The 21,162-nt window shown below is 39.2% G+C and overlaps 1 protein-coding gene across 2 annotated transcripts in view; it reads right to left on the bottom strand.

The window, feature by feature from the left end:
- The window catches only part of Nipped-B (Nipped-B cohesin loading factor), an 804,192-nt gene that overhangs the window by 634,135 nt on the left and 148,895 nt on the right, over positions 1-21,162 (bottom strand). For both annotated transcript variants that reach the window (XM_068226150.1, XM_068226151.1), the window contains exon 8: positions 18,822-19,002. The gene's annotated coding sequence lies outside the window, so the exon portion shown is untranslated. The remainder of the gene's footprint in view (positions 1-18,821; positions 19,003-21,162) is intronic.

Here is a 21,162-nt window from a genome sequence, read left to right as displayed (position 1 = left end):
ATAATGCCTGGAGGGAAGAGTGGGCTGCTTCAAACCCTGACCAGCTAGGATTGTTATCTGACCCTTGTAGGAAACCTGCTGGGTTCAACTTGCCAAGAAGTATCTGGGCTTCGTTGAACAGGGTGCGGACCGGTCTTGGAAGATGCAACTTCTGGCTCCATAAGTGGGGAAAAATTTCATGCCCTCATTGCGACTGCGGTGACGTGGCTCAGACAGTCCACCATGCTGTAATGATGTGCCCACTTCGGAGCTTCCAGGGAGGATACCACGAACTTCATGCGGCAAGTGAAGAGGCAGTGAATTGGCTAAATTTTCTGGACATTAAATTATAAGTTAATTACCATTGAATGATCCTTTGTCCGATTGTTGTTTTTATCTACTTTAAGTGTATATAGTTTTAAGTGTGTGTATATAAATATAGTGTTTCTCTGCACCCTCTACATGCCATACGAAATAAATAAATAAATAAATAAATAAATAAATAAATAAATAAATAAATAAAGTATACGGAAAGATCTTCACCGGGGTAATCACTTACATGGGATTGTAAATAAAGTGTACAGAACTCTGCACATGGTTATGAGGGTATTTAAGGGTTGTAGTAAGGATGTAAAGGAGAAGTCTCCGGCAAGACCCCCAACTAGAGTATGGTTCCAGTGTAAGGGACCCTTACCAGATTACTTGATTTGAGAAATGTAAAAAAAATTACAAAGAAATGCAGCTCGATTTGTTCTGGGTGATTTCCGACAAAAAAAGTAACGTTACAAAAGTGTTAAGAAAGTTCGGGTTGGGAAGACCTGGGAGAGAGGAGACAAGCTACTCTACTAAGTGATATGTATAACGAATTCCAACTTGTATGTTCGGGAAGTTCCACCTTTCGACCACCTTAAAATCTTACAATTTTTCTTACATTAAAATAACATTAATTTATTTTAAAATTAGTCTGTACATGTTTCTTTTTTCATAGAAAACATATTCTGCTGTGATCTTGAATGACAGTTGAAATATACACAAAATCACTAGTTACACAAGTAAAACATGATATTAAAAAGAACTTGTCCTGTACACTACTGTTTCCTTTATTCATTGAGAAATTTTAAGATCCCTTTATCATAGGATAGTTTTCAAGTGGTATTTCATTAATAACACATCTTTTACATCAAAAGATGTCAAATAGTGAATACGAAGAGAAAACCAAAGTCTCTCTAGACATTTAGATCTTTTATCAAGTCAAGGACAAGTTTAAATGGACATAGAGGCTTACCTGTAGGATAAGACACAAACTCGTCATACATTCTACAGATGACCTATCAATGGACGACTAAGTTACACTGCAGCATTTAAGTGAAGGAAAGCATGCAGTGAGACGATTGTAACTGATCCGAAACATGATGCACAGTTTCACAACTGACTTAAAACATTACCGGTAATCCATAGTAGCAAATGAATTTGGTGACAAACTACAATGATATAGCGTAACACATGTGCACAATTCTATCACTCCCAACAATAATAATAAATTTTTAAAAAGCCCTAGATTTAATCACTTAATAATATGAATTACAAATACAAACTAAAACACCTTCTTTTCAAAGAGCAAGAAGTCACAAAATCAACTCAATTCCTCGTCTTTTCTGGGCAAGTTCATCTATCAGCTCAGCAGCTAACAAAGGAATGTTCTTTTGAATAGACAACATCGCAAGGCCGTATTTAGAGTCCTGCCTGAGCGGATGAATTTCACAAGTAGGTTTTATCTGTTTCAGTGATGAAAAGAATCTTTGTGCTGTACACGTTGAAACTGGCAATGTGCACAATATAGGGAGCGAACAAATGACTGGAGCGGTTTCAAAAAATTCCTGTTTGTTTATTACTTGTTGTAACATTACAAAATTATATAGACAGACAGAAAAACTCACAAAGTTTTTTATGAACCTACAAGTGCTTGATATGTGCTCCATGAGTGACTCTACACACACCAACTCTATAGTCAAGTTCGTCCCACACCCGACGTAGCATGTCGCTGTCAATTTGACCAAAGGCGTTGATGATGCGGGCCCAAAGTTCTGTTAGAACAGCCGGTACTGGTGGCGTAAAAACTGCATCTTTCACATAACCCCATATGAAGCAGTTGCAAGGGGTGAGGTCAGAAGAGCATGGAGGCCAAGACATGAGGGCATGATCTTCATTCCTGAAATGACCGATCCATCTTTCCAAAAGTCTGCTGTTCAGAAAGTCATGAACATCAACATGGAAATGAGGTGGAGCACCATCCTGTTTGCAGATGAAGTTCATGCTATTGGTCTCCAGCTGTGGCATGAGACAATTCTCCAGCATATCCAGATAGATGTACTGTGTAATAGATTTTTCAACGAAGAAGAAGGGACCGTAAACTTTAAACTTCGTGATGGCATAGAAAACATTGAGCTTGGGTGTCACGAACTTGCTGCATACACGTACGGGTATTTTGAGTCCCCAAAATTCGTACATTGTGCCTGTTAACTTTACCACTCAGAAAAAATGCTGCCTCATCACTAAAGACAAGGTGGCCACAAAATTCATCATCATCCATACGCTCCTGAAAACTTGTACAAAACTCAAAACGGTTCACTTGGTCCGCTGGCGACAATGCTTGGAGCATATTCAAATGGTAAGGGCGCATCTGCAATCTTTTCCTAACGACTTTCCAAACTGTCGAAAGAGGGATGTTCATTTCCTTGCTTGCTCGACGAGTTGACCTTCGCGGGCTACGTTCAAAACTGCGTCGCACATGCTGAACCGTTTCTTCAGGCACACTAGGCTGGCCTGTTGATTTTCCCTTGCACAGACATCCCCCGGTTTTGAACTGTTCATACCACCGGCGAATGGAGTTGGCACTGGGTGGATCTTTCCGATACTTTGTTCTAAAGTTTCGCATCACGGTTGTAACAGATTGGCTGGAATGAAATTCCAGAACAGCACACGCTTTTTCACTGTTAGTCGCCATCTCTGCAACTGTTGGAGTAGAGGACGCATCATGTCTGCTGGATGTCGCAACTGTTGCAAACTCACGGGAGTTGGAAAGCACAATGTATGGAGGGCTATTCAAACATAACAAAACCTTGAGCGATACTTGCCTTACAATATCAAACACTATCACCATATCTCTAATACAATGGCTAGAAATAATTGACAAAACCGCTCAAATCATTTGTGTGCACCCTGTATTTGCAGTAGTTTTTGAATGTTGGGATGAATTCCAGGATTATGTTGCTGAAAGGCCTGAATTGCAGTTCTGGGAACTAAGTTCTTCATGGCCAGTCTAGATTTCCATAAACGCAACTCTGCCAATGAAGGTGTACTAACAATGGGTGAGAAAGACTGCAACCTTCGGAAAACATTCTCTGTCATCTTCAGTATCGGTTCTAAGTAGGCACATAAATCCACAAAACAGTATTTTGCGACTTAGAAATCATTCCTATAGTTGGTTCATAAAGTAATCAATGTAGGAATGAAAATACTCAGTGTATAAAATTCTTCTACAGAATCCGTAGATACGTTTATTATGTCTACATTTATGATATACTCTTCATAGATTTTCTCAATGCCTAACGTCTCAGCGATGACTTCCGATTTTCTAGAGATTACTTGAAATTTATTACGCGATCACCTTCCTACTTGCTGCAGCTCAGATACGGTACATTCAATAATGAATAGTGCTTCCATTAGACCTATATCTTCTTTTTGGAAGATCCTCGAAAGGGTCAAGCCGTAACTAAACATTGTCTCTGCGGTAAACAAAGCGACAATGAATTCAAAATAAATGCCATTCAGCAACAATTTCGCATTTGTTCCTGTGGAATCACCCCATGTCATTTCTTCAAGAGCATCATGAACGTATTACAATAACTCAAAAAAAATCGTCCAGTTCCTCATATTTTGCCGACCAAATTTAAACTCGCTGGTCCACTTGGCAACAGTTGAAAATAAGGAGCAGAGTCCCCCAGTGTGTTCTGAAAGTCAGCATGAATTTCCTTTGGTTTCATACCTTTCTTTACAACGTATTTAATCACTGCTCGAATCTCAATTTTTTCCATTGTCACATTTTGCCACCCACCTCGCAGTACACAGTCTCTTTAGTGATTTTGCGCAGGATGATGCTTGCGCATTTTCAATAGCACTAAATAAAGTTGCCTTCTGTTTGGGAGTGTTAAAACAAAAAAATCATCATTTTTCTTTAATTCCAAGACAGATTCTTATAGGCTGAATTCCACTAGCTTTGGAAATTGCAAGATTTAAGGAATGTGCCACACAATGTACGTAAAATGCAACGGAATAGGTATCTGTAATTATTGCTTAGATAACACATTTTTCAGGCACCACTTAACCCTTGAACAAACAGGGTACCAGCAATTTATGCCACACTTTTGTAGACCTGTCAGTATAGTTGCAGCCAGATCACGTCCTGTCAACGATTCAACCTCAAAAAATTGTTAAAATATTCATGTACAATTCCATCACTATTAATTGACTGGTGCAATAACTTACTTCTTAAGAAAGTTGTTGCCAGGGTAAATAAAGCCAGGTGTTTGTCGGTGCTGTCAGGCGAAACAATGGACATATGTAATACGGAACAGGTAGCCGTTTGTGTGAAGTATGTTGATAGTGATGGAATTCTCTTGTTAATTTAATATTTAGTGCTTGACAATAATGTATTTTAGTGTACCATTTGCCACCGAGGTAGACACCTCATTTGCAAATAAAGAGATTTTGATTTGATTTTGATAATTTGTTTTTGATTGGACGGGTAACGTACTTATTTCTTTCTCCAGGTCCCTCGAAAACAACATGTAGTTCATTATCTTGTAACGCCATGTACCAAAGAATAGCGCGGAAATTCCCTTTGTTTGAAACACAGCCGAGAACATTCAAGCTTACAAGAATTCTTCCGCTATCGCAGTGACCACCGAGAGCGATTTCCTGTCGACCATACAAGATAACGCCTTCAACTATTAGTTTCTTCTGTCACTTTCTACTTTCTTTGACCTGTCTTGATCTAATTTGTTTATAATGGATGATATCTAATTTTTCATCCCCTTGAGAAAATGATCTGAATTTAGTAAACCGTCTATATGATATTTTGTTTCAGAATATTGTCCATACACTGATTTTGCTTTCTTCCAATTGTCAAATTCACATTTCATTAGCTGACCCAAGGGCTGGTTTCCTATTCCACCGGAATTAGCAAAAACAATGCAAAATTTGCAATAAGTTCCTTTACCAACTTCAGAATATGCTAACCATTCAAATTATTCAAGCCATTCTTTTCAGAATCCGAGTTTCCTCTCTTTAAATTCATCTAATAAAGGAAATTCACAGTTTTTAGGAGAGAGCATCAAATTTTCTGATACTTCGATTTGTTCTTCTGCAATTAATTTCCGGTTCACAAATTACTATATGTCACACATCGTAATTAGAGATTGCTCGTCATTGCTGGAAGCTGAATTGCTATTATCGCGACTGTATTTTTAACAACTACGAGGTCGGTTTGAAAAGTTCTCGGAATCACCGCTAGATGTCAGTGCTAGAGCAACGAGGTTCCCGCGCAATAATCACACATCCTTTGTCAGTGAATACGTGGCGAGTCAGTGCTCTAGCTGCAGGAGTGCGGTAGTGACGACTCTTTGTTGTTGTTGCCGCGTAGTGATTTGTGACAATAGAAAAAACTGAGATTCGAGCAGTGATTAAATACGTTGTAAAGAAAGGTATGAAACCAAAGGAAATTCATGCTGACTTTCAGAACACACTGGGGGACTCTGCTCCTTATTTTCAACTGTTGCCAAGTGGACCAGCGAGTTTAAATTTGGTCGGGAGAGCTTGGATGATGATCCACGTAGTGGACGGCCAAAAAGTGTTACGACCCCAGAATTTATCGCAAAAGTGCATAAAATGGTCATGGAGGATCGTCGACTGAAAGTGCGGGAGATTGCTGAAGCTGTAGGGATGTCTTCTGAACGGGTATATTATATTTTAACCAAAGAATTGGGTATGAAAAAATTATCTGCAAGATGGGTGCCGCGGCTCTTGACATTGGACAATAAACGCACCAGATTGGAAATGTCCGAACAAGGTCTGGCCCGTTTTCAGTGCAACCAACAAGATATTATGCGCCGGTTTGTGACTACAGATGAAACTTGGGTCCACTACTATACCCCAGAGACAAAACAGCAGTCAAAGCAGTGGAAACATGCTGATTCACCACCACCAAAGAAAGCAAAGGCAGTGCATCCGGACGGAAAGGTCATGGCCTCAGTTTTCTGGGATGCAAAAGGCATTCTGCTGATAGATGATCTTCCTACTGGCCAAACAATTATGGGGCAATACTATGCAAACCTCCTAGACCAACTACAGGAAGAGATACGCGAAACAAGGCTTGGTTTGTCAAGGAAAAAGGTCATCTTTCATCAGGACAACGCTCCGCCGCACACAAGTGTTATTGCCATGGCAAAACTTAATGAACTGGGGTACGAATTGTTGCTACATCCACCTTATTCACCTGATTTGGCACCATCAGACTTTCATCTATTCCCCAAGCTGAAAATTTTCCTCAGTGGACGGAGATTTTCTACAAGGGAAGAACTGACAGCCGAATTGGAGAGGTATTTTGCAGGCCTGGAGGAATCTCATTTTCGAGATGGGATCAAGGCATTGGAACATCGCTGGACCAAATGTATTAGTCTACAGGGAGACTATGTTGAAAAATAAAAGCACTTCCACCGAGGTAAGATACTTAAATCTAGTACATTCCGAGAACTTTTCAAAGCACCTACGTACATCCCCTGCCTCTATGCTCGTGCATGGTTTCTTTATATTACAATGAGCTGCTGCTTCTTCACCGCCATTGTCATTTGGACACCTCGGCTTAAAAAATCCAGCCAACTTGCTTTGAGACATAATTACGCAACTTAGGTTTGAGAGAAATACTATGCTATGATGTTATTTACAGACACATAACCACGTAATTTATTTGCATTATTATAAAAGGCACAGATATGGTATTTAACACGTTGAGTGCCGAGCCGATTGTAGCACACTATTCCACTGGTGCCAGGCATGTTTTTGAATTGCATTCCGCTGGTGCCAAAGCAATTGTACGCGTTGTAGACTGTTTATATAATCTTGGGATGTATTTATATGATGTACTAAGTAAATTTTATCTCACCATACCATGGTCATGCGTGACGCCATATGGTGTCACATCAATTTTTAGGGAAGTTAAAATATAGCATGACGCCATATGGTGTCACAGAATTTTTTGACATGGAATGTTCAATACGAATTTCCAATACGGGATATTTATTTCCTAATTCAAATTAACGCAATATTTATGAAAACCTAGTAAAATGCAAAACAAGTACCTACTTATATTACATTACATATTGTTGTGAACAGTTTTCTGATAACTCTAAACAATGAAAATATGCGTCTCGGCACGCCCGAGTTCTTGTTATTCGTTGTAATTTTTCAAACCTTATTGGCATCGTTGTTCAAACATCGTCCTTTGTACACTTGTTTCATGTGCTGTTCTCATATTTACGTTTTGCACATCTGATCGGGAAGTTAAAGGGAACGCGCTAACTATACGCCCGGTTGGTTCACGTCCGCTGTTTCGCTCCTCCCTACCTCTCCGCCACACCCCGATACTCCCACGGCACTTCTAATTTTATGACTATTTATTTGCTCAATTTTGGCTTTTGAACTTGCGCTGGGTACATGCAGTTTTCACCTTGGCATTCTACTGCCTCCCACGAATATTCCTACCAAATTTCAACCGAATCCGAGTGTAACACATGTATGTGTTCCCTCGTAAGATTATTACCAATATCTTCCATTTTTTATATTTTTGCACAACTATATAAACTGAGTCATAATACGTACGTAAACGAGGAATAAACAATGCCTGGCGCGCTTTCACCTGTGACAATGACCACTGGCCAGTCAGTGGCTTCGGAAGAATACTGTGGCGCCACATGGTGGCATACAGTAAAAATACATAGCTGGAATAGACCCTGAAGTTCGCCCTTCACGTTGTACCAGTTTTACGCGCATAGATGTCACAGCTGATTATCTACGGAGGATCGCCTGAAACTGAACTGTGCCGCCATATGGCGTCACGCCATCTCAAATTTGAAGACCACCATGACACCATATGGCGGCACGTGGCACCCAACGTGTTAAAACTACATGCACTAACTCAGTAACATCAGTTACATATATTTACATGGTAGAAGTCATATGTAACTAGAAAAGGAATCAATACATGGACATACAGAAATAAATACACAGACACACAGAATTGCACATGGCTCACAGAAGATAGAACGCTTGCATTAATTCACAAACAGCAGTTCTGCAAACACTGAATCAGCAATAAGGTTAGGATAAATTGTACTGTGGCCATTGTCGCTGTCAAGGTTAAGAAGGCTATTTCTATTCTAAATGGGGAAACAAAGTTTAAAAACAAGCAGACTTAAAAGTAAACAGAGAAGGAAGATGAGCGACATCCACCTAGCTCCTCTATCCCTTATCACGCATTTAGGACAGTTAGATTATTGTCTTGGTAAAGGCTCCTTATATAAAAACTTAGTAAAAATTATAAATGTATATATTTACAATAATGAGCACAGCACCACATGGGGGTATATGAAAACCTACAACATGTTTTTCCAGTCATTGACCAGGTCAGGGATGTAATGAATGAATCATATATAGCATATTAGTACAATGGGTCGCCACTCCCAAAGTGATTTAGTGATGACTGATAGATGCTATGAAATGAGAATGGAGAGTGTTGCTAGACTGAAAGATGACAAGGAAAACCAGAGTACCTGGAGAAAACCCTGTCCCACCTCCACCTTGTCCAGCGCAAATCTCACATGGGGTGACCTGGATTTGAACCACGGTATCCAGCGGTGAGAGGCTGACGCACTGCCGTCTGAGCCACAGAGGATTACATGGGTGTACATATCCCCCTTAATCTAAGCCACTGTGTTGGCAAACCTCTTATCACTCTGCCTCATTAAGATACGTTCTGTTGTTAATGGCCTCCGGTGTCCTGACCCATTTTTAAGGTCCATTTTTATAATGTATATCCAGTGGGTTCTTGGCCTTCCCACCATCCGTTTTCCTGCCACATACCTCTCCACGTTAACATAAGCTGTCCTTGTTGGCTACAATCCCATTACATGCCTGAGCCACTTCAATCTGGATATGCTGACCTGATCTAATAATGGTGCCCAAATCACAACTTCCTTTCTATCAATCTAATCCCTTAACTTGTCTAGTTTTACTTTTTGAATTGCGGACCTCAGGAATTTTATTTGAACTGCCTGTAACATTAATGAGTCTTTAGTGAGGGAGCGGCTTTCGATAAGACCAGTATGAAGTATTGACTGAACTTCACCAGCTTTGAATTTTTGGGTACTTAGGGATCCCAGAGGAGTGTTCTTACTTGAGGATAATATTTTTTTTTTTTTTTTTTTTTTCAATTTGCTTTACGTCGCACTGTAACATATAGGTCTTGTGGCAATGATGGGATAGGAAAGGGCAGGTGTGGGAAGAAAGCAGCTGTGGCCTTAATGTACAGTCCCAACAATTTCCTGGTGTGAAAATGGGAAACTGAGGAAAACCATCTCCAGGGCAGCCGACACTGGGGTTTGGTAAAAGTGACAGTTCTTCTGCATTCTGCTCGCCATCTCCATTCTGGCTAGTGCGTGTCAAGAAATCGGGTTTGATTCCCGGCAGGTTCGGGAATTTTAACCATCATTGGTTAATTTCGCCGGCACGGGGGCTGGGTGTATGTGTCGTCTTAATCCATTTCATCCTCATCACGACGCGCAGGTCGCCTACGGCCGTCAAATCAGAAGACCTGCACCCGGCGAACCGAACATGTCCTCGGACACTCCCGGCACTAAAAGCCATACGCCATTTCATTTTCCTCCTCAATGTAGAAAATGTAACGTTTACTTGTGTTTGAACGAAGATTTAATTGTTTGAAATTATTCCCCACTGTAAAATAGAACATTTGATCGTGTACACATGTATATTCACATGCATTGAGGTAATTTTTCTTTTTGTAAGTAGTGAAGTAAGTCTTGACACGCACAATTGTGCGGGTGCTTCTTTTCAGATGTTAATTTTTATTTTGTAAAATAAACTTTAAAAATATGTATTTAAGATCATTTTAGTAAGTTTTTGACGTACAAACAAAAATTCACACCGCCCGTTTTCTTTCAGGTCTGAAAGGGTTATGGACTTGTTAGGCCTGAGGCCATACAGTTCTTCGAACTGTGGCTCTAAGATAACACGTAATCTGCTCCCTAAAATTTTCTAAAGAATATTAATCCCATCAGAAGGGAGCATGGCACAATTTGGGCAATTTTAATAAACAAGGGCATAATGACACCATAACTCCATTCAGCAGATATCGTGCCATCCTTCCACATTTTTTTTTTTTTTTTTTTTTTTAAACTTTCTTTACATCGTACCGACAGGTCTTATGGCGATGATGGGAAAGGAAAGGCCTACTCTCGAACATAATATTATGTGCACTCGAGTATGGAGGTTGTTTATAAAATAACCAACAGGCTTACTGGAAATCCAGTAATACCATCATTTTCCTCGTTTCATTTCATGTTAGGTCATGTAGGTTTTGAATTTTTTATTTATATTGTGATATTTTGTATTGCAAGTGGAACACAAAAAGTGCCTGTGTTTTAGGGTGTTTCAACCATGCGTCACCTTTAATACATTGTTTCTCCGAAACCCGTCAGCTGATCGAATCCAAATCTGAACACAATATACATCAGGATGTTTCAAATATGGTTTATAAATCTCAGAATTTTGCAATTCCAAGAAAAAGTTATCAATTCTAAGGTAACTTTTCCTCGGTTGAAATATTGCGCTCTTGGTCGTGTTGTAATCTTTACGTATTCAATAGTTATGCTGTCTGACAGTGAAATACGTAAATGATTTCACTTTTTTTAATGTATGTATGTTTAGTCATCATACCGAAGGCTGGTTGGATCCTCAACAGCTCCGCCATCAGCTGTCATAGATGGCCCAGGCATCACTGATGAGGCGTACTAGGGAAATGAGTAAGTTGTTTCCTGTTGCTTCCTCACTGAGACAGAAGTTGCTATTACATATCAGTCGGCCATGCCCACTGAAATGCATGCACAAACCAACCCTAAGAACAACAGTTTCACACCATTCATAGCAGGGACTGGCTGCAAAAGGAATGGCATTACTAGCATCACTCATACCTCAGTCAGTTTCATAGTGTCAAATCCAAGTATAAGACAAAGACAGATCAATGCAAGTTACAAAATTGCTCTAGCCTATACCAGACGACATAGTGCACTGCAAACACTAGGTCCCGCCTGCAAAGGCACCTTTTTTTACTATCAGTTAGTATTTGTAGGGGGTTGAACGACATAGATCAATAGCTGGCCTTGCGCTACGAAGGCCCTGCGACATTACCGCAACAACACCAGACACGCCTCACTCGGAGTTGAAACTATTGATAATTTATTACCCGTGATTAGCATTGAAACAAATGGCATTAAGAGGTCACGAAAAACATTCAACAACAGCTTCTCTCATGAGGGCTTTGGAACCCAACGGCAGCTTCAAAATGCTTTTTAAAAATTACTTTTTGTTATTTGCTTTATATATTTTAATTTTTAACGTTTTTTTACAGATGATATTTACGTATATGTAATTATTTGCAATTCATACATGGTTTGATTTAACTTAGATTATCAGTAGAAATATCGTCATCAATTCATACTAATCGCATTCAGAATCAGAACTTTCAAGAATGACTTCAACTGGCTGTATCTGAATCTCGCCAGGAAGGTGGTCTTTCTTCCAATAAATTTTTTTTCTATTTTTATGGCATGTCTTAAACATTTTTTTTCCAGAGCTCAGGCTTTATGGAATGTAAGGTTTCTTGGCATAGGTCTCTCATCACATTTATGCTTCGTCCATTCTCTTCAGCTTTCACAAGGTTTATTTTTGTACTTTTGTTCTTCACAAAGGCCCAAATCAATTCTACAGCATTCATTTCACAGTGAGCTACTGGCAGCCGGATAAGTTAAAGATTTTTTCTTAACTGAATCATGAATTGTTAAAGTCCATTGAACCTAGTTCTGGAAAAAAACTGAGAAAAAGTGTTTGTAACCTGTGTTAATGCATTTAGAATCAAAAACCTCTTGTAATAAGTTTGGCTACTTCTGACCGACCTATATGACTCCAAAAAATGAATATAAAGTTCACTTTTTATACATTATGTTTCATGTGCATTGACTTAAATCCTATTAGGAATTCATTAAGTGTTGTTTCTTGCATTTGCATTTATGAAGTGCCATTCCTTGAAAATGAGCCTTTATTTGCGATATTAAACGAAGTACTTATTTGTAATTGTAGTATATAATGTGTATACATTAATAGAAACACAATCAGTCTCTGAAAATTAAAAAAAAAAATTTTTTTTTCGAAGTATGAAGTTTATCTAAGCCAACAAGTGTTTACAATAACATTCCATATTAATACTAAAATATCACCAGAAGAGAGAAAGAAATCAAGAAATATTTACATTAGCCAATCCTCCTTAATATCAACACAGAATGTTTTTTAGTGTTAGCCTCTTTATTCTTTTATAACTGGCCATTAAAACCCTAGATAGTATAATCAGTCTTCATCACCCTGATCCGCCAAACCCTTCATATTGTTCCATTTTAGAATATATAAAAATCATCTTCTTCCTTATCCTGTGGAATGTATGGTAGGAGCTGCTCAATATCCATCAACTTTTTAGTGTGGATGGGAATAGAACCCTCACGGTAGGCAAAGTTATGTGGAAGCGTAATGTCTTCTACACCTGGCTGAATTAGCTTAAATGTGAGTTTCACAAAACCCCAATGTAGGATGAAAAAAAAACACATCCAGGACTTAATATCCTTTAACACACTATGAAAGAAATGACTACCCCAAATAGGCTTGAGATTGTCCTGGATTCAATGCCTTTTAACACTAAAGGATGGGTATAACAAGAGGAAGAGATTTGCCCTTTTAGCAATTAACGATTCAATTCTTTGGTGATTCGTTCCATTTACTTTTGAGGCGTCCTGAAGTAGGGTTTGGCATGATGGCGTAATATTGCATTTGTTGTTGCTTGAGTCATCAGACCATAGACTGGTTTGATGCAGCCCTCCATACCACCCTATCCTGTGCTAAACTTTTCGTTTCTACGTAACTATTGCATCCTACATCTGCTCTAATCTGCTTGTCATACTCATACCTTGGTCTACCCCTACCGTTCTTACCACCTACACTTTCTTCAAAAACCAACTGAACAAGTCCTGGGTGTCTTAAGATGTGTCCTATCATTCTACCTCTTCTTCTCGTCAAATTTAGCCAAATCTATCTCCTCTCACCAATTTGATTCAGTATCTCTTCATTCGTGATTCGATCTATCCACCTCACCTTCAGCATTCTTCTATAACACCACATTTCAAAAGCTTCTATTCTCTTTCTTTCTGAGCTAGTTATCATCCACGTTTCACTTCCATACAATGCCACGCTCCACATGAAAGTCTTCAAAAACATCTTTCTAATTCCTATATCAATGTTTGAAGTGAGCAAATTTCTTTTCTTAAGAAGGCTCTTCCTTGCTTGTGCTAGTATGCATTTTATGTCCTCCTTACTTCTGCCATCATTAGTTATTTTACTACCCAAGTAACAATATTCATCTACTTCCTTTAAGACTTTGTTTCCTAATCTAATATTTCCTGCATCACCTGCCTTCGTTCGACTGCACTCCATTACTTTTGTTTTTAACTTATTTATTTTCATCTTGTACTCCTTACCCAATACTTTGTCCATACCATTCAGCAGTTTCTCAAGATCTTCTGCAGTCTCAGATAAAATATCATCGGCAAATCTCAAGGTTTTGATTTCCTCTCCTTGGATTGTGATTCCCTTTCCAAATTCCTCTTTGATTTCCTTTACTGCCTGTTCTATGTAAACACTGAAAAGGAGGGGGACAAACTGCAGCCTTGCCTCACTCCTTTCTGGATTGCTGCTTCTTTTTCAAAGCCCTCGATTCTTATCATTGCAGACTGATTTTTATACAGATTGTAGATAATTCTTTGTTCTCGGTATCTGATCCCAATCGTCTTCAGAATCTCAAATAGCTTAGTCCAATCAACATTACTGAATGCCTTTTCTAGATCTACGAATGTCATGTACGTGGGCCCGTCCTTCTTGATTCTATCCTCTAAGATCAGATGTAAAGTCAGGATTGCTTCACGTGTTCCTACATTTCTTCTGAAGCCAAACTGATCTCCCAACTTAGCATCAACTTGTTTTTCCATTCTTCTGTAAATAATACGTGTTAAAATTTTGCAGGTATGAGATTCTAAACTAATGGTGCAGTAGTTTTCACACTTGTCAGCACCGGCTTTCTTGGGAATAGGTATAACAATATTCTGCCGAAAATCGGATGGGACTTCTCCTGTCTCATACATCTTACACACTAAATGGAATAACCTTGCCATGCTGGTTTCTCCTAAGGCAGTCAGTAATTCAGAGGGAATGTCATTAATTCCAGGTGCCTTGTTCCTATTTAGGTCACTCACAGCTCTGTCAAACTCAGACCTCAAAATTGGGCCTCCCATTTCATCAGCATCAACAGCCTCTTCATGTTCCAGAACCGAATTATCTACACCTTTTCCTTGATAGAACTATTGGATATGCTCCTGCCATCTTTCTGCTTTGTCTTCTTTCCCTAGAAGTGGCTTTCCATCTGAGGTCTTAATATTCATACAACTAGATTTCCTTTCTCCAAAGGTTTCTTTGATTTTCCTGTATGCAGCATCTACCTTTCCTAGGACAATACAACCTTCAACATACTTGCATTTCTCCTTCAGCCAGTCTTCCTTAGCTACCTTGCACTTTCTATTCACTTCATTCTTTAATCGCCTGTATTCTTTTCTGCCCTCTTCATTTCTGGCATTCTTGTATTTTCGTCGCTCATCAAACAGGTCTAGTATCTCCTGAGTTATCCACTGATTCTTTGCCGATCTTTTCTTCCTTCCTAACATTTCTTCAGCAGCCCTACTGACTTCATTTTTCATGACTATCCACTCATCCTCTATTGTGTTTCCTTCAGCCTTTTCATTCAGCCCTTGTGCAACATGTTTCTTGAAACAATCCCTCACACTCTTTTCTTTCAACTTGTCTAGATCCCATCTTTTTGCATTTTTTCCTTTCTTCAATTTCTTCAGCTTCAGATGGCATTTCATGACCAACAAGTTGTGGTCAGAGTCCACGTCTGCTCCTGGGCAAGTTTTGTAATCCAACACCTGATTTCTGAATCTCTGCCTAATCATAATGAAGTCTGTTTGATACCTTCCAGTGTCTCCAGGTATCATCCACGTATACAGCTGTCGTTTGTGGTGTTTGAACCAAATATTGGCAAGGACTAAATTATGATCAGTGCAGAATTCAACCAGCCGACTTCCTCTTTCGTTCCTTTGACCCAATCCAAATTCTCCTACTGTATTACCTTCTCTTCCTTGGCCTACACAAATACAAACTGATATAAAAGAGTGAAATCATTTATGTATTTCAGTCATACAGCATAACTATTGGATACATTAATATTACAACGCGACCAAGAATGTCATTTTCCAACCATGCTGAGCCTAGAAAAAGTAACTTTAGAAAATTGATAACTTCTGTTTCTTGAAAACACGATGTTCATTGTATCTGATTGCAAAGTTCCTACCGGTACGTATACGTAGCTTGTTTCACAATTGTTGCATCTGATTCGGTATACTCCTGAGCGATAGTATTGTTGATTATCTTGCTATTATGTATGATGCTGCTACTGTTGTGCGTAGTTCTGAAGGCTATTTTGAGATTGTGTTTTTTAAATATATTAGTCAAGGGATATATGTGCGTGTTGTTGAAGGTAAATATTGCATAGTCCTTCTTAGGTTTATCTATTTTCGTCAGCTTGGTTTTTGGTTGAGATTTGATTTTTTGAATAATTGTATTAACCCTTTCTTCCTTGTAACCGTTATTTCTGGCTATTTCTTGAATCAACTGTATTTCTTCATTAAAGTCGGTTTTTGATAATCGTATGTTGCTCAATATAACAGAAGAACTGTATATATCATTGGATCAATATACCGACCCAAATTACAATATCAATGAAATAACTGAAAAAAAAAACCAACACCATATTTAACAAAGTTATCCCTGGCTTAAAATATTACTATCTTAAAACTGTCAACAAACAATGTTCAACACGCGCCACAGTGCAGACGACCGACACACCGAACTCCGCCCATATACATACGACAGCAACTCCCCCCACCCATGCCTCCATTCCCCTCACGGCAGCAGATACCAACACCAGAACACGGCACAGTACACGCCAGGCAGCCAGGTCGAACGCAACTCATCCACTTCAGCAACAGTAAGTAACTACTACGGAAACACACATACAAGCAGGCACTTTCAGACCACAAATTTCTAACTTTACTTTTCATTTCTTACAGGTATTTATCGGCAATTATAGACAAGAAAGAGCCACCACCTAGCAACTGACATTTATACACTAACGCAAGCTGCATTCAACGTTTAGACGATTTTCAACCTCAGCTGCACATACCTACTTTTGGACATACACGCATTTATTATTGACAACTTAAGATTGTAATCATACAAGTGGATGAACCTAATATAGAGCAGAATATTATAGAAGCACCCCATACAAACACAAGCACGGACATTTCCTCTTATGTTGGATAATTAAGTAAACAAACAAACGCAAGATGTCAAATTCATTTCAAGAATGTGTTCCTATTCATCACAATGGACTTCAGCATGAAATGTGCATTTTAAAGTGTAATTTTAATATGTACTGTGAATATTTTAATGTGTTATGTATCTATATCTTTTAAAATAAGTTGATCAACACGATTTCTAGGCCCTCAGACACAATATTAAATGTATACACAGCCGGCTTTTACTTTGAAGTATGCCTAATTTTAACCTTTGCTACATCCCTCTTTTTACTCGGCAAGGCACAATACCAACTTTGACTAATTTTTTTTTTTTTTTTTTTTTGCTAGGGGCTTTACGTAGCACCGACACAGATAGGTTTTATGGCAACGATGGGATGGGAAAGGCCTAGGAGTTGGAAGGAAGTAGCCGTGGCCTTAATTAAGGTACAGCCCCAGCATTTGCCTGGTGTGAAAATGGGAAACCACGGAAAACCATCTTCAGGGCTGCCGATAGTGGGATTCGAACCTACTATCTCCCGGATGCAAGCTCACAGCCGGGCGCCTCTATGCGCACGGCCTACTCGCCCGGTTTGACTAATGTAAAGGTAACGCACAGCTGAAGATGACTTTATAAAAGAGTCGAAACCGGTACTATAATATACGAACTTGCAATAAACTTGTATTGATCAGGTGGATACTTTCTCTTCTATGATATATGATAACTATCAATACGGAAAAATGAAACTAATAAATCAAGACAGCCACTTGCTTGGTGCATTTTTTTTTAAGTAATCACAGCTCCACCACACTCTCTAAAGCCAACACTACTACTTTATAAACTCACTCGATAACTAAGTGAAAATACAACAAACAAACAAACAAACAAATAAATAAATAAATAAATAAATAAATAAATAAATAAGAATTTAGGTATTAAAGAACTTATTTCTTATAACTTCAATATTTTCAACCACATTCCCGCACATATTTTGAAACTGGTATTCACAGCAGTGACGGTGCCATCACAATTTAAGCTACAGCAGATTCTAAACAATGTACTTAGAGTTTCATCTGCTGACACTTCGTAATAATACAGTCATTGCTTTTACAGTAATATACTGCGAATAACTTTTTTTTTTTTTTTTTTTTTTTTTTTTTTTTTTTTTTTTTTTTTTTTTTATGAGCAAAATTTAGCAGGTATTTTCCCACCGTCAAAGTTTTACAGTTTCACTCACTTCAGCCTACTAAGCATAGGTACAGTAACGACAAACGAGGGAAAATATTCCTCACGACGTATACAACTGTTATATTCATGAAGAATGCCACAGAACTCGCGAAAACTTCACCTATAATCCAACGCTACAAAAAATCTCAATATACCACCATTACAGGCAAACATACTCATATACAGCAACCAAATACAAAATTATTGCACTTCACGCTTGGCTCTGTGTTCATGCTGGGCAAGTTTAATATTTTTCTGCGAGCATCGAAAAACATACCCAACACGTGCCATCAATGAATTACTCCCAAAAAGTCATACATACCGAAATCCAAAAATAAAATAAATACTTTTATTACAACTGATTTCATAGAATGGCTATTTTTATTAGCAGGACTACGCGAGGTGGCTATACTGTTTTTTTCTTTTTGCCTCTGGTGTCTGGCGCTGAACACTTTGAATGTTAACTAACATGTGCCATACCTAGCTGCTTCGCCGCCGTAAGACACTGAGAATCTCGGGCGAGACCAACAGCTATGAGCCCGCCTCCCCAAGAGAAGGAGACTGCGGTAGAGCGAACGGATTTTTGAGACAGCTGTACTTGCCTTGACTTAGCTGCCTGCAGTTTGCTTAACTTGATAAAGAAACCTTCTAAGGATAACAAGACAATGAAAATGCAAAATTATTTGCCCCAGCAGCGCAGGGGCAGCTGGGATTCAGTGCACGCCACTGCGTAGGGCAACTAAAACAATTTTCGTACTTACCATGTGTCTGGTATAAGACCTCCTCTTCAATGGTAAAAAGATATCACACAGGATCGAGTATGGAAACAGTTGGTTGATGGTAATCCACCCCACGTCATGAAAATCCAACCAATTCCCAACGCATGGTAGCATTAATTGAAAAAAAGTCATCCAAATAACAAAGAGAGACCTGAAAATAACACTGAAAAGAAAAACATCAGATTAAAAAGATACATAAAAGAAAACTCATTGCATATGCCCTAATAGTTAACAAGATGATACTCCTACATTTAAAAGAAAATGATAAAAGGTAAATCTCGAATCACCGGAATTCTAATAGGGAATGAGTGACTGACCATTTCTACCTATGAACCATGAACTGCAAAATTTTTATCCTTCTAACTAACACTTTCCAACTGAATTACATGTTACTGCAACATTACTTCAATTATACTTCTAACACGAATATTCACCCTAAAAAAACAGAGCAAGCTAATAATTCAAATTCTCCACATCTTTCAAGCAGTAGAAAATTTTCAAAGAATATCTTAAATATACTGCAATTTATTAATGATGCAAGGAAAAGGCTGGTATAATTGTGTCTCAAAAGTTAACAAATGACCTATTAGTTATTTTAACCCCTCAGTGACGCTGAACATTTAAGTGGCTCTTTACCCAGGGATAGAGGTGATTCAGCTGGGAGCGCTAAGAAAATGCAGCGATCATTTGCAGAATTCACTGTTACAACAGTTTACCTTAAATTATTTTTAAGCATTTACCGTCTTACTAATAAAAAGTCCTTATACAGTTGTATAACTCTTGTTTAGTTAAACAGTGAATAAACCCTGTATAAGCGTTTTACATTTTTCTTACTAATAAACGAGGTATACGCATTGTATTACTATACAGCACGTATACAATCGTTCCAAGGCGTAGGAATCTCTTCCTGCAGTTCACTGACGTATTTCGCACGTTCACAGCCTTTATGATCGCTTCTGCTGGTTATCTACGAGCAAAACCTTTCGGAAAGTCGCACAGTAGCACGGCATATCGAAAAGACAGTGGCAACACAAAGTGAGACAGCTGGAAATTGGCTTATACTGATATCAACATTTCTTCAGCTTGCTTGTGTAATGAACGCCATAAACAGAAATGGAAAGGCTTAAGAAAAGATCAATAGCTCCTAACTGGGATAGTACGGAAAACGCAAGCAATTGTAATTGAATCGGCGACTTGAAAAGGGTACACATTCCAAAATCCTTACTTTTCAGGAGAAAGGAAAACCTTTTTTGTAGCTAAACGAAAGGTTTGATCAAAAAAGTTTCTATTAGGCATTTATACATCATATTTCTGCATTTTCAGCTACAAAGTATGGAAATCATATTACGTATGGTTTTCAAGTTATGCCATTTTTTATCTCGAGGAATATGTCCCATTTTATAGGTACTCAAATTTCAGAAAGATCTTTGTAGGGGCAGATAATGTACACTGACTGACAGAGCAAATGCAACACCAAGAAGGAGTGGTTCGAAAGGGATGAAAGTTGGGGAAAAAACAGAGACGGCACGGACGAATAATTGATGTTTATTTCAAACCAATATGCAGGTTACACAATTCGCACGGCATCGACTCAGTAGGATGTAGGACCACCGCGAGCGGCGATGCACGCAGAAACACGTCGAGGTACAGAGTCAATAAGAGTGCGGATGGTGTCCTGAGGGATGGTTCTCCATTCTCTGTCAACCATTTGCCACAGTTGGTCGTCCGTACGAGGCTGGGGCAGAGTTTGCAAACGGCGTCCAATGAGATCCCACACGTGTTCGATTGGTGAGAGATTCGGAGAGTACGCTGGCCACGGAAGCATCTGTACACCTCGTAGAGCCTGTTGGGAGATGCGAGCAGTGTGTGGGCGGGCATTATCCTGCTGAAACAGAGCATTGGGCAGCCCCTGAAGGTACGGGAGTGCCACCGGCCGCAGCACATGCTGCACGTAGCGGTGGGCATTTAACGTGCCTTGAATACGCAGTAGAGGTGACATGGAATCATACGCAATAGCGCCCCAAACTATGATGCCGCGTTGTCTGGCGGTAGGGCGCTCCACAGTCACTGCCGGATTTGACCTTTCTCCACGCCGACGCCACACTCGTCTGCGGTGACTATCACTGACAGAACAGAAGCGTGACTCATCGGAGAACACGACGTTCCGCCATTCCCTCATCCAAGTCGCTCTAGCCCGGCACCATGCCAGGCGTGCACGTCTATGCTGTGGAGTCAATGGTAGTCTTCTAAGCGGACGCCGGGATTGCAGGCCTCCTTCAACCAATCGACGGGAAATTGTTCTGGTCGATATTGGAACAGCCAG

Source organism: Anabrus simplex, chromosome 2, assembly GCF_040414725.1.
Source record: "Anabrus simplex isolate iqAnaSimp1 chromosome 2, ASM4041472v1, whole genome shotgun sequence".
Classification (NCBI taxonomy): domain Eukaryota; kingdom Metazoa; phylum Arthropoda; class Insecta; order Orthoptera; family Tettigoniidae; genus Anabrus; species Anabrus simplex.
Note: the sequence above shows the minus strand (reverse complement) of the source record. Positions and strands in the feature narration are given on the sequence as shown.